Source organism: Venturia canescens, chromosome 1 (genome assembly GCF_019457755.1).
Source record: "Venturia canescens isolate UGA chromosome 1, ASM1945775v1, whole genome shotgun sequence".
NCBI classification, from domain to species: domain Eukaryota; kingdom Metazoa; phylum Arthropoda; class Insecta; order Hymenoptera; family Ichneumonidae; genus Venturia; species Venturia canescens.
This window is the reverse complement of record NC_057421.1, coordinates 15,098,308-15,111,347: the sequence shown is the minus strand read 5'-3', so window position 1 is coordinate 15,111,347 and position 13,040 is coordinate 15,098,308. Positions and strand designations below refer to the sequence as shown.

Genomic DNA, 13,040 nt, shown 5'->3' with positions numbered 1-13,040 from the left:
CCTCCGAGCTCAGCTGCTCTAGCTCACATACATTCTTCCGTTCAGCGTTCGCTTTAGCAAGCCCGCTTGCAGCTATCCGATAGCTCTTGAAAAATGTCCTAATGTAAATTAATGATCCGAAAGTTTGGGCCCGAGTCGATTGGCAAAGTAGCGATCCCCGCAGAGCCTTCAGCGGAAGCCCGTTTTTCCTCTGGTTTGGTATCCATGCGTAAATTCACTTGGGCGTTGTACCAGAAGCAAGGAAAACCTCTGCACCAATAAGGGGGTGTGTCGCCTCATCCTTCTTCCCAACCCTTGCCTTTCTCACCACTGGCTCTTTTCAGCTTCACTAAAATTAAACTTCATTTTTACTTTTTACCGAGTTGCATAATACGTCTGCGGAACCGCAAGTTCCGCTACAGGCGTATATACAAGTTGGCAGAGACTATTGAAAACGTGTGCAAAACACAATCTCCAGGATAATAGATGATGCTCGATATTTAGTGGCGTCTGATATTGGCTGAATACAGTGAGTCGAAGCAGGGTCTGCGATGTTGATATCGAAGGAAATTTTCTCGGGTTTTTTATTTTTTTTTATTTTTTGTCTCCCCAATTAAAGGTTGAAGACAAACTTCCAGTGTGAGGTATCGAAAAAACAAAATCTTTCTCATCAATTTTTGTACCATTTGGAGATCCCCAAGGACATACCACGTGCTGAAATGCTCCAGACGTGCCGTTACGTATTCGAATAGTCTGATGATAAGGTTGATTATGCGTGAAGGATCGCTTCTGAAATACTTGAAGAGGGGAAAGACATGAGCCGAGGCACACTCGGTATACGTTAAGTGTTTGGCGAGAAATGGAGAATTCCAGGGCGCGTGTACTTGGAGTGCAATTGGCCCCGTGCCACGTGTTATCTGTTGCGTGTCTTTTGACTTTACGTTTCACTCGTACAGATATGTCGGTATGTAGGATTCATAGGTACAGAAGATCGGACAGGTATCGAGTATCGGGTTACGGAACACGTCGATACCTTTTTCCTACCTCTCTCTCTCTCTTTCTCGATCGTCTTTTTGTATCTCGCACCCTCGAACAAGCGAGAAGGAAGACGTGATTCGGTCTATATACTCGACGTGCTCGATAGGATAAAACAGTGTAGGCCAGGGCCCGAGCAGTTGTTTAATCCGAGGAGGAGCGTGTGCAAGTGTTGGTTGCGCGTGCTTGGTATGGAAGAGTGGAAGAGTGAGACGGGCACCCATAAATTGCAACGGCTTCGTTGTATACAGCTAATCTCGGCGGTGCTCTCGGAAGGCAAAGCATAGGCGCAAAAGCAAGAAATGAATCGTGAGAGAGAAAGAGCGATTGAGGGGGAGGGGCACACGCGCGTTACCCCAAGTGTGTGTTATGGTACCTCAATTAATCCTTCGACGTTGGTGTTTCCATTTCTCGGCTTCGAAGCCCCCGGCACCAAGCCAACCACGGTCTTTATTTCATCTCTGACTTCGCTACACATACGTATAACCCCTCGCATCGTTGCAATGAGGAAATCGTTTCGAATGCATGTTTCCTGTCTCGCCCCGCTACTTCCCCGTCTCTTCTTCCACCTCTCGCGCTCCATGTATAAATGAATGACTCTTCAACGAAATAGTATATTGTGAATTATTCCCGAGTACATACGGGAATCCGGTTATCGCGCATTGCTTACGCTCGTTAAGCATCTCCGCAAATTTCATTTCGCGACTCAACCTTTTCATTGTTGCTACGCGTTTGATCCGCGTATAAAGTACTTTGAATAACGCATGTTAATCCTAACAAACCGGTAATTAACCATTGAATGTGATATTCGAGTACAGATGTAATGCTATTCGCTGGGATCTTGTGCTTCCAAGCATTCGTTGAAAATATGTTATACATTTAGAGGAAATAAATTATCGCAGGAAATAACCGAAACTTGGGAGTATCCCGAGTGTAGCGTGTTAGTAGAGCTCACAAGAACTCTCGAGCTCTTAATCAAAACTATATAAAAGCTTTAATTATGGAGAGTTGAAGCAATATATTCAGTCTGACTTGAAGTCACGAACAGATAAAGAATCAACCCTTAAAAAAGATTTCAGGTAACGACGAAGTCGTTTCGAAGCTACAGTTTGAAACAACTTCTGGCCGACGATGCTTTTTATTTTGGTAGAAAAAGACCGTTCCCTCGAACGAAAATGAGCGGTGATTTTTTTGCATGATTTAACAGTCCTACTACATGTTTTTCATAATATTTTGAATTAATGGGAGAGCTCAATCCTGATATAACGCAATGGTAAATAGCAGTGTGTTAGCACGTCTGTTGGTACGCAAATCAGCGGCACGCGACGTTTACCGGTAACTTCGCGGAAAGCGTCGTCGTCTCGCACCACAAGTCATGGGTAATATACATTTTGCTGGACGAGAACCGCTTCAAAACGCTGCCTCAGTCTGGCTCACGCAATCTTCTTTCACGCTCTGCTCCGCTGCTCCCTCTGCTCTCTATCGAAGACGTATGGAGAAGCATGCATTGATAGAGAATTTTTATGACAATGTTATGCAGCCCTCGCGCCATCGATTCTCGACCCCGCCCTAGCAGGGAACATGATCTACCATTCCCTGAGCGAAATTCAGGATGTTTCAGGAAACATTACGCACTGTTATGCACGCATGTGTGACGTAATTTGACAAAATTCTATTCACCCACTTATCGAGGTTTGCTAACCAGTTTTGCATAATCGGCCACAAATGATTCAGTTTTTCCCTGTGGGTCGTTTTCCGTTTGGCTAATGAACTTTATATCCTCCCCTTCCTCTGCTTATTTCATTAACTCGAAGTTGACGTGACTTTGCCTACTTTCCCCCCTGATACATTATTCGTGCATCCCAATGTGTACCAAGGAGAGAAATACAAAACGTGTGTAGACGTCACGTATAGCATGCGCACGTGCGCACTCCGGAATCCCTTGGCGTATACCAAGACAGGAAATCGTCCAGCAGCTCATCTTACTTCACTCCTGCATTCTGTAAAGCAGATCTGATTCCAACTCCTGGATACACAGGACTGTGTTTGCTGGCCGGAGTAATAAAACTCCACGTGGTAAAGTAATTCGGAGATCAATACAAATCCGTCCTTTAGCCCTTGATACATAATCACATACAATTCCATGGGTCCCTGTCACGTGCCATTTTCTCGTCAAGATTACCAGCAGAATCGACGGGACACGCCCCGTCCGGCATCGAGGGATTTCAAAACAAGAGAGTAGACCATATAGCAAGTTTAACAAAGTTAGCGAACTTTATTAAAAGGACGGTATAGTCGAAGACATGTTTAACGGTATTTTGGTAGCTGGAATGCCAAAGACTTCGGATGGCAATACAATAATAATAAAAAATAATGTAAAGTAATCGAAAAATTCATAAATGTTGAATGCAAATCCAAGGGCATATTCTATTCTCTACACTCAACAATAATTTCACTCACAACACCAGCAGTCAAAGTTCACGAGCAGTACAAAGTTTGTCTTCCTCATCTCGATCCTCCCAAGTAATCTGCTATCGAGATAGAAAGGATCGACTAGATTCCCGGAATGTAGCACATATGAAACTCTATGGTGATAGGATGAAGGCGAAAGACACTGGTTTTGCACTATGTGAAGAGGGTGCTTTCACTTCCTCAAGAGAATCTAGGGCTTAGGTGTAAGTAGGGGTTTTTGTGAAGGCGTATATGTATGTATCGTACAGTGTTATTATATGGTTCCAGTTTACGCTTATGCACCGACAAGGTTGACATCTTACATGTTGTCTGTCGCTTATTCGGCTTACTCGCTACAGACTATTGTATTTGGATTTCCATATCGGAGAAAACCGCATGTTTTTTTCATGGATTGCATATTGCGGTTCGAAAAAATCTCAACACATCAAATTGGCACGTGAATGATTAAAATTTCGTAGCGACTTGCGTTTCGTTCTAATGGCAAATTAGTGGAAATCGATGGCTAACATAGGCTCGGGCAATCGGAATTTCGTGAGCAAGTGTACCAATCTTTGAGCCAATGTGAACGATGGATTTTTTGTTTTATAACAAACGGTTGAGGCTCGAGAAAGAGTGGATGTCGTTCGCGAGATATGCGTTGAAGAGAAATCAGCAAAGTGGGCGTCAGTGATGTTGGAGCCGGCACTACGTCGAAGGTTCATTGACCGGATCACGGTGCGACGCTTCCACACCGCGTAGGTCGAGTTCTCGTTCATACGGCCTTGGCGATTTAATGCCCACCGCACTAGATAACTCCCCCTTCCCTTTCTCTCCGATCCTTCCTCTTCCACTTATTCCTACTTCAGCCGCTCTTTCTCTTACCGGGTGCTACCACTTGCCAGTAGGGGATAATAGATTATTTGATACGTGGAACTAGTCGAGGCTCTGAGCTTGTTCGATCCACCGGTCCCTCCGAACGGCTGTTCCTCCTCAAGCGAAACGACTGACTCACGCTTATTTTCTGTTGCTTCCCACCTCAGGCTTCGCTGCGTTTTATACCCGAGCATTGTGCCATGCTTTCGAATATTATTACTCTCCTCGAAAAATTCACCCCTTTGAAATTCTTCCGGAAAAACTGATTCGACTATGAAAGATTTTTCAGTACCTCCGCATTAAAATCCGGCCTTGCTGGCATGCTGCGAATACATTTTTCGTCCGTAGCATCATAAGAAATTCAGTAAAATAAAGCGTAAATGTTACACGAGATAAACTAATGAGATATGCGCAGATTCTTTATAAATTCATGTCGCTCGATGCTCGTGTGTAACGTGTAAACTGTACTATTAACAGATTTCTCGGGGTTGTCCCGGAGGTCTTCAACCCTTTTGTGCAGCTTAACTCTTGGTGGTGGTTGTATAGTTATCCATGCGGTTTGAGTGCTTTGATGTACAGGCGTATCGATCGTGGCCCTTTTCCTACGATGTACACTCTTAGCTCGTATCACCTAATAATAGTAATGAGCCATAATGTGATCCCATGGGATTAAATGCTCGACCATAATGCCGCTGGTAGTTACTTCTAGTCGTTAGTGTTCCAGTGCGAAGATGCAGAAGCTCCGCATGCAGAGAGGTTCAGTATATCCATATATGTAGTACGTTTCTATATACATGTTTGTACGTATATAGGATAGTAATGGCGGTGGCTGTGCTTGTCGCGGTCGTCTCAACACCCCACAATTAATTTGCCAGTGATAAATGGCAGGCTGTCGAGCCTAAAGGTAGAACCAGTTCGATCTTCTCTTCTAGATCGTCATCTTGGTGATGTCGATTCAGTACGCTCACGTGTTTATAGCTATTAGTAATTTCACACACGGACACGCTATAATCGTTGCAATCGGTAGGAAAAATACAATGCGAGTAGTCGATCGACGCTAGCAAAAAACTCAATAATTTTATATTTTACTTTTTCCAGATATTTTCAATCCCAAATGAATTAGCTCTGGAAAATTTTCAATATGTTCCACCACTTTCGTTTCTTTTTCCTTAGAATAAATGCGCTTTCGTGAAGCCTTAAATTATTGGCGCGAAAGAGGTCGTTGAGATTTCGCATTGGCCTTTGCGATTCAATTTCTTTTTAATAACAAGATGACTCCCTCGCCTCCTCTCGTCGTCGCTATGCCCTCAAGCTTAAAACCTCTTACATAGTGGTGGGTCGCAGAGTCTATATTGTCTCTCTATGCTTTTCCTATCGGCCCACCGATCTCACTTCGCTTGGTAAAGCTAATACTTTGGTTCGGTACTTCTGCGACCGCCCGGTTGGCTTTCAGGGCTCCTAACGTTTATATAGATGTGTACGTATATGGATGTGTGTGTGTGTATAGTCTGCCTCTTCTTCGTGACTTGGGAGAAATTCGCTTATCACGAAGTAGACGCGACGAGAAGCGGCCTAACGGGACGACAGCTGTCGGAAGTACGGGTACCGGCTGGAGACAGAGGAAAGGAAAGAGAGGACACCGTGAACCAGGGACAATATATGTGTACGTACACACATGCAGCTATGGCCCCTGGGAATAGCGAGGAATGTTGCAATAGTTGTACTATGCTGATAGGGAAGCAAAGCTCCGCGAAGTGTCGAACTTTCTAGACAATTCCTAATAAAATAAATATCATATAGTCATTGTTGGCTACAACTTGCGATAATTTATTGGTCGATACTCGCTCTTTAAATTCGTTGAATGCATTTTCTTTTTCCTAAAATCATTTCGTGCTAAGTGTCGACGAGGCTCACAAGTAATTTTTGTAAGTAAATTCCAAGTTAACATATTTTTCTTGAGATAAAAGGATGATCCAATTTATTCATCGGACAAGTAATCGAAAGAGCGCGAGAGAAGGAGAGACGAGGACGAGCGAATGCTCACTGAAATGGCAAGCTCCTGAAGTATGTCGTTTCTGTCATCAGCAACAGCAATATTTACTATGGCTAATGAATAATGCAACAACTCGTGCAGACAGCGAGTCTGTACGGAGTGTGCGAGTGCTGCTCGGCACTGAACTTTTAGCTTTCCTCTGCCCGTTTCCCGCTCTGCATTCTTTATTTGTTTTTTTAATTTTTTTTTCTTTTTCTTTCGCTACTTCTTTTTCTCATGTCGTTTCTTCATCACTCTCGTTTCCTCTTTCATTAACAAAGTATAAAACGCTTCTCGAATATCTTTATTGGATAAATATTTGCGGTAATGAGAGAGATGGATATAAAAAGGAGGACAGAAAGAGAGACGCGGAGAAGCTGGGCGAGGGCGAGAGAGGCTGAGCAGGAGCACGAGCTCTTGACTCTCAATCGCAACGCCGCGAGCGAAATTCCAGAGTTCAACAATTGGCCGTACTTCCTCCAACGTTACCGTATATAAGTATACTCTCGATTCTCTCTCCTGTGTACCTTTTTACCTCGTCCTCGTACTCATCTTTATCCTCATCCTTTACCTTCTTCACTTTCAAGTTGTAATATCTCCCTCTCATTCTTTATCTCAATCCTTTATGTATACACTGACACATTTATGAAGCCACGCGTGGGTATACACACAAACATGAATTTTTCCCTTCTACATTCACATGTTTTTCCTCTTTTTACGAATGAGTTTCTCTCTGGATACACGTATTTATACACAAATATTGATACCCACGCGACCAGTATGCTCTTCCCGTTTTATCGTCGAGCACGAGAACCACCGACAAGGTCGGATGCGGAAGATCATGCGCGGAAACTACACCGGGGGCGTGATTGCCTGCGGGAAAATGCAACAACACGGAACACAAACGACGCGTGCTAGGGAACGAAGTTTCATGCATAAACACTTTGATGCTCCTCCGCGTACGTGTGCGTCTGTGCGATCCCACATGCGTACGCGCATTCACGCGTATAAGTCGGTACACGTGTACGCGAGACCGCCTATGTGTGAACGTCAATTACGCACTCGGCGTGTGTGCTGTAATAAGCATCCGTGGGCACAAGCCAACTACATCCATAGCCTTTGACGAACGAAAACGAACTATCAATCCTGAGCTACGTTTCTATAAATCATGCGATCGATGCTAATTACTTTTTTCCTTATTCAAGTACATGGGTGGGGATAAAATGATGGAGTTACTCAAATTTCGAATAGCTAAAATCTCGAGTTTAAAAATTTGAATGATAATATGGAGACAGATTGATTCGACTAGAGCTTCGAATATCGAAAATAAATAAATAAGTGGAAACTTCGAGGTTCGAAGCATGTTTACGTCGAAAATAGAATGTAACAATCGCCCATAGGACGACGACTAAAATATCGAATTTCCGAAAATTCGACTAGCACTCTTTCGATTAATAAATTAATATAATCAGCAATACTGTTAATATTCACAATTTCGAAAATATAATAACGAAAGACTAAATATTACTGAGGTTGGAACACTGCACACCAAAAAGCCTAACGGTCAAAATATCGAAACGTTAGAAAGTCGACCGATCAAAATAAAGAAACGCAGCGGAGCTCAAAACACACGAGTCTCGCTCACTCACTTACTCAGACTAGTGATCTCCGATTTCAAAAATCGCCATTTTGACTTTCGCCTTTACGAGCCATCGTTATTCTGGCATATCTAAGTTTTATAGGCTCGACAAATTCATTTTCGATTTTTTGCTATTCTATATTCTGGTCTGTCTGTAAAACAACTAATCTCCACTTTGAATTCGAAAATATGAACTTTTGACATTCGTATGGTCTGTTGAAATTGCATTCGATATGAAACCTATCGAAATATATATTTTCGAGTAAATACGAATTCAAAGAAGGTATATTCGATTAAACACGTAATCCGCTGAATAGTCGATTGGAAATAAGAATTTCGAATGACTTATTTTTCTCCAATCTGATATTACAACTTTGAAAATTTCAAAATATCGACCGTTCTACAATTTGGTCATTTGATCTATTGGATTCTGCCCAACATCTTAATGAACAACTCATCCTGCATAAACGTGACGAAATAATTTTAATTTATTTAACGAAGTAATTAAGATCCCGGTATTCGGGCATTACGTTGCACACGCTTTTCGTGAATGAAATGTGAACGATTCTTATCTCTCGAAATGATTGCTCCCTCCGCCTTTTTCCCTCCGTGCGATAGTAGGAGAAGGCACGAGGTAGCAAAAAAATGTGTTCACATGTTTCTTTTTCATACAATGCCTGCTAGGCTAATCTACTTAACATAATAGTCTAATCACCCTGAGATTACGCACAATGAGGATAATGGGCTACGGAGCGATGTACGCGCGTTGGCGTCCCAACCTTTTGATTCTTATATAATGCCAGTATGTACTCTACAGCTCGTGTGCTGCCTCGGCTGGGAACGTAATTGCGAAGCTCACCGAGTCTGCATGATTCCACAAGACCTTTCTTATAACGCGCCACTCAAGCTCTTCGGTGAGATCAGATGCGTTTGCTGCAGTCGTTAATCCATGTGAATTTTCACGCGATAAGCTTCGTCCCACGAAAATTTTCAGCCAACTTGTGGATATTTATTTCGAAAAAAGTGTTAATTGAAAAAAAAAGCACGCAACGGAATGGATTTCTGATAGAGTTGGAATGATTAGATAAACACGTCAGGGAGAAAGAAAAATGTGATGAAGATGTTGGGATTCAGCACTGAAGAATTTTACTAGGTTCAAGAGGAGGTAAAAACGTTATAATTTTTGTTCCCAGTCTCATGAAAAGTATTACATCAAGTTCTAATTAACCGATACAATGATAATGATTGTTTGCGTTATATAAACAATGGAGATTATTGATGAGTGTTGTTGGACGCTCCGCGGACGTTTCTCGAATAACTTCAGCTCGAAATTCGCATTTCACATTCATGAACTGGGATTTGGGTTCGTTGGCCGCTCGTTTCCCTCGTAAAAAAATAATAAATATCGTCCTTCAGACCGAAAAATAATTTTTTCCAAAGGGAAAAAAGCCAGGCACTGTTCGTGCTGGTCAACTGAGGTTTTATTTTTGTTATTATACTATCCAGAGTGTAGCGTATAGTTACTGCGGGCTCTGACCAACGAATTAGAGCGCGTTTAATTTGTCAGGTGCGACTTTTCTCCATTGCCAACGTGTCATCTTCGCAACGATCGATAAACAGTATAAAATTACCAAACATTTATCCTTATGCATAAAACTTATTTCAAATGAGAAAAAATACTTTTTTGTTCTGAAAAATATATCACCACTATTTATTAGTTGCCTTATGAGTCATCTGTTCTCATGATAATCCGCTTTTATAAAGCTTTATTCATTGCTGTTACTCTTATTTCATATTTTTTTTTGTACGTTTCTTTTTATTAGCCCAGCAACCCAAGAAAATCATTTACATTTATTTCCATCGTGAAACTCGTTGTATCTTGATACGTTGACGTTGCTACCTTTCTTTTCTTCGTACATTTGGGATCCTTCAATTTTTTTTTTTTTTTTTTTTTACTTTTCTCTCAATTATCATCATCTCTAGATTTTTGTGCCAAACGTCCTGATACCCATTGCTTCCTAACTCTTCAAAATATCAAAATCAAGACATCAAAATGGTGCCTACACGAAAAAGTTAAGTATAAAAATCGCAGGAAAATTTTTGGGGCCCTTCGTAAGTCTGTCGATGAGTCAGGATTCGTAATTTCTTAGGTTACTAGGTGAGCAAGGGGATTGCCACTTTTGTTACTTTTTTCAAAGCTATACTCTTCCATCACTCCTTCCAACAGCGAAGCCTCCTGATTTGTAAGGACCACCTAGATTTCTATATATCTATGTATATATCCATTCGTCGAAAAGTTTTTAGCCAAAGAGGTTAGTATACGTAGACCGTACGAACTTTGAGGATCAATGGTGCGTGAGCAGTAGCAGCGGGAGAGCTAAGCATAAGCTCGACGAACTGATCCTTTTCTCCCGTTATAAAAGGAAATGGATAAATACGGTATCCAATACCAATGTTCACCGTCGCAAAGTCTCTAAAAATTGGGACCATAGTATATCCACGTAATTCTCTTTTACAAAGAATCTCCGAACTTTTCGATATCCGGATTTACGTTGAATTACTGATGGCATTACTATAATAACAGTCGGGATTTGCTTTAATTATGCTTGAAAGACAGCGAGAATCGAAGTGCAGCACTTTCGAAATAAATACTCATTTTATCCCGGAATTCTTTCCATGCAATCCTCGCTTGCTGGAATACGAAATATTTTTTGGATGGAAAAAGCACGCGAGTGGAAAAAACGAGACAAAAGTGAGCATTCGTGGACACATTGGTCTATTCGAAGTATTTGAGGGAAGCAAACAGCCATTTCCCGAAAAAAATTGGAACGCGAGTCTCACTTCAGAGTTCTGATAAAAACTCGAAAAATTTAGCTCAATTAAAATTGTTCATGACGATTGAAAAATAAAACGATGGCACCACCGTCGATGTTGGACGTTCCAGCTCGTTTCTCCATCACACGTAACATACGTACGTAGATGTACAATCGATCTCATCGTATAAAAGATTAACAGAGAGCAAGTATAGCGAGACGGTCAAAAGTTACCTGCGGGATTGAATATTTATCTTTATCGCATGTCTCAGTGTGAATATATCATAGAACCTGATCGCGCAATAGAGAATCTCAGGCATGCAAGCGCAGGATCCGTAGGAAGGTGAATAGCCAGGGGTGAATCGAGAATGGAGAAACACTTAAAATTGATTTATCATCGTTCACGTTGCATGGCCATACGTCCGTGAGATTCGAATCTCTTTTCACGTACTATCCCAATAGAGAACTGTCTGCTGATGCTGCTGCTGCTTTCCTATGAACGCCAAGAGTAAGAAAAAGCAGGAGTTGAAAAAAAAAAAAAAAATAGCGACATAGGTAATGGAGCGTCTGAGGTTTCGTAGTCGTTATATAGAGCTACACCTCGCACCTTTACACAAGATTACAGTGCGCACACACGCGGCAGTGTGTGCGAGCCTCAGCGAGGCTAACAGATGTATTATTTCAATGCACTATTTATTCAACTCTCTTGTAGGTGTACGCAGGAGTGTGTTGGTGTGTTTTGCGTTCATGCACCCTAGCAAGTATCCTATTTGGTGCGTTCAGCGATGAATTATCATTTGTATCGATGACTTGCGGGGGGGGGGGGGGGGGACCCGGTGCACGATCGATGTGGCCAAATGGCCCTAGAAAAAAAATGTCTATCAAACACATAGGCGCGCGCGGATGATTTACTGGGTGTCTTGATGATTGTGTCCCGGGCAGCAGATTTGTAGATTAAGCCTCTCAGACCGAGGCCTATTTCACGTTGAAGGAACCCTTTAATTTCATCTCAAAATACTTTCTAGTTTACGAACCCATTGTGACGTTTCAGTTTTTTTGTTGGCAAATACGAATTTTTGAATGTTCGCGGTGCGCGCAGCATCAAGTACTTGGGGGTAAAAACAGAAAAATTTACGAACGAATCTAGCACCTAACACCTTAAATACATCATATTAGCGTCCCTTTGAAAGGATGTAATGTTTGAACATGAAACGCCTGCTTCATATCGATATTTCGATGGTTTAAAGCTTCATTCGTGCTGATGACGTTGTCAACAACGGAGAAGTAGAAGCCTGCGAGCGCGATCTTTTACCACGAATAACTAATGTCTCCCTAGAGAATCGTCGAATTCGAAAATCAACTTTCGTTTTGAGGATTTCGCAATCTACCTGCGCACTCTCGAAGGATCGCAAGGCACGAGACACCTTGTATAAGCGATGAATTTCAATAAACATACACTGACGTAAGCGCGTCCATTTAAGCACGCATTTCTCTGAGATTTATTCATTCACGGATACATATATAAAGAATTCTCCAGCACTTATCTGTATTGCGAGAATAAAATATATGTATCGCTTTCTCGAAGGAAGTACGGTTAAAGCGAGAAATTGATTCGTCATTACCTAGAACTCTGGGGCTGCCGCATTCGAAGCACGCTCCATTATTGCTTTGCTTATCCTCACTTAGATTGCCCTTACTTTTCTCATTTATGCTAGTATACTTACATTGACTTTCCGGTCTTCCGTTGAATTTCATGCGTCTCGCGTGCATGCACGTGAGTTGTTCGCAATGCTTAAGGGAATTTCAACATGCAGACGCACACGCGTGAAACTCTTGCATGTCTCGTTCTTTTATATGCTTTCTTTCCAGCTGTGGGTTTTCGTTTCTGACAAATATACAAGCGAAACTGGAGTTTTCTTATTTGTCTCATAAGAAAACCATCGTGAACATAATTTTTCTTTTTTTTTTGTTTGTTATTGATTCGCGCGCATACTCCGCGAATTCGCAGTGATATGATTATTCGTAATGGCGGAAAAGCAACGGGTGTTGTTCCATCGCTTTAGGATTAGTATCCACGAGCGCAAGTCACTTCAACGATGCGCACGTACGGTACACGAGAAAATAAAGTTTCGCGCGAGTATACGCTTGCGAAGACTATTTACTATTTTCTTATGCGGGATGTAAGATATTGCGATGGATTCGTGGTTTATGCGTGCAC

At 41.9% G+C, this 13,040-nt stretch overlaps 1 protein-coding gene across 1 annotated transcript in view; it reads right to left on the bottom strand.

Moving 5' to 3' along the window:
* Positions 1 to 13,040, bottom strand: part of Atg16 (Autophagy-related 16) — a 418,555-nt gene that overhangs the window by 35,470 nt on the left and 370,045 nt on the right. The gene's annotated exons all lie outside the window — the stretch shown is intronic.